General features: G+C 36.1%; 1 long non-coding RNA gene across 1 annotated transcript; it reads right to left on the bottom strand.

The window, feature by feature from the left end:
• LOC104962681 (uncharacterized) lies at positions 1 to 1,774 on the bottom strand. Its single transcript, XR_800233.1, has 4 exons — positions 1,696 to 1,774; positions 723 to 840; positions 348 to 410; positions 1 to 44 (listed from the first exon to the last, which is right to left on the bottom strand). It is a non-coding gene; the product is annotated as an uncharacterized lncRNA (long non-coding RNA).
• Positions 1,775 to 1,780: the final 6 nt, after the last annotated feature.

Raw genomic sequence — 1,780 nt, 5'->3', positions numbered from 1 at the left:
TGTAAATTAGGAGGTAGACTGCGTCTCCCATTCTGGTTGTCTGTCTTTATTGAGATAATGGACAAAAATGTTATCAGTAGCATGTTCTAAGGCAGGGGTGGCCAACCCGCGGCTCTCGAGCTTTGCCTAGTTTCTCTCGAGCTTTGCCTAAGCTTTGCCTAGGGCGCAGCGCCCCGCCAAGACAATGGTAGGGGAAACACTGTATATCAAATGAACTGCTGTTACAAAGAATTTGGGTGTCAAAAGTTGAATTAAAATGCAAGACGTGTGAGACAAGAACAATAGTTGTCTTACTATCTATATGACTTTTAAAGGCCAACAAAGATACAGAATAAAATATGACAAACCTCAGCAACAGGTTGTAAATCGGAAGGCTCGCTGCGTCTCCCATTCTGGTTTGCTGGTTTTTTCTAGAGATCACAGACCGAAAAGTTATTCATTGTAAAGTATTAAGTGTTGTATACTTCACAAGAGATCTCTCCCGCTTCTACAAATTCTGTTTGTCGGTTTCGTTAATTCTCTGTACTAATATTGAATTAGTAGAATAAAGATTTTTTTTTAAAGAAAAGACACAAAGCTAAATTAAACTTAGTAACCCATATAAATCAGTAATCTAACATCTCAAAATCCTGTATTCAAATGTTTGATTATAAAGAAATATAATATATATTATATTATAAAGAAAATAATGTACATTTCAATTAACACGAGAAAATTAGTACCGTTAAAAATCCGCCCATTGGTCCCACTCCCTTTTTTGCCGGCTTCAACTTCTTCGGACCCATTTTGTAATGTGTCGAGCACAAATGTAACAATGGCAAATATAAGGTGATCTTCTTTCTTTAGGAAAAGGCAAATACATTGTATTAATGCAAATTACTTACAGTACACATGAGGTCAATTTAGTGTCTTCATATTAACATGGAGTTTATTGTGGTCCAATTCAATAAAAGCACAACAAAAAGGCCACATGTAAGATGGCCATAGCCTTCATCATGCACATTGGGGTGTATAATATCAAAAGCAATCAATACTACAGTAATTGATGTTTGTCAGTACTGTGTTGAATTCAATCAACATTAATGTCATCAATTACTGTGTAGAATATTGAGCAGACACATTGTTTCTGCATTTCTATATTGTTTCTACATTTCCTATATAATTCATGACGTTGTATGGGCTATGTGAGTTGTAACAAGTACTCAGATCTGTAAAAGTAGCAATACTACACTGTAAAAATACTATGTTACAAGTAACAGTTCTGCATTCAAATGTGTACCCAAGTAAAGTACAAAAGTATTGGCATCAAAATATACTTCAAGCACAAAAAGTACACATTTTCCAGTTATGGCCCATATCAAGTTTTTTCTTTTTTTGATTTAAATTATGTCTTATACATCCATCCTAGTAGCTAGTAGTAACTACTAGAAGTAGAAGTACCTCACATGTGTAAATACCGTAAGTAGCCAACAGTATGTGAGTAAAATTGTACTTAAGTTATATTCCTGTTGCACACTGCTAGGCTAATGGCTAGCCTAGCAGTGTTGACTAGCAGTAGGCTAGCCGCTAGCCAGTCAACACTGCGACACGTTTAGTAATGTTTGCTTACAAGACTCAATAAGGAACACACCTGCTTTTGCTTTCTCTTCTTTAGTTGTTACAGAGCGCTTAAAAGGTTTTTATAATTGAACTTACCAAAACCCCAAAATGTCAAACAAACAGCCACTGAGCAAGCATCGGTCGATGCTTTCCGGATAGATTATGGTGTGTCCGCTGTGTG

Source organism: Notothenia coriiceps, unplaced genomic scaffold (genome assembly GCF_000735185.1).
Source record: "Notothenia coriiceps isolate Sejong01 unplaced genomic scaffold, NC01 NC01_scaffold00035260, whole genome shotgun sequence".
NCBI classification, from domain to species: Eukaryota; Metazoa; Chordata; class Actinopteri; order Perciformes; family Nototheniidae; genus Notothenia; species Notothenia coriiceps.
This window is presented reverse-complemented; position numbering and strand designations above follow the sequence as displayed.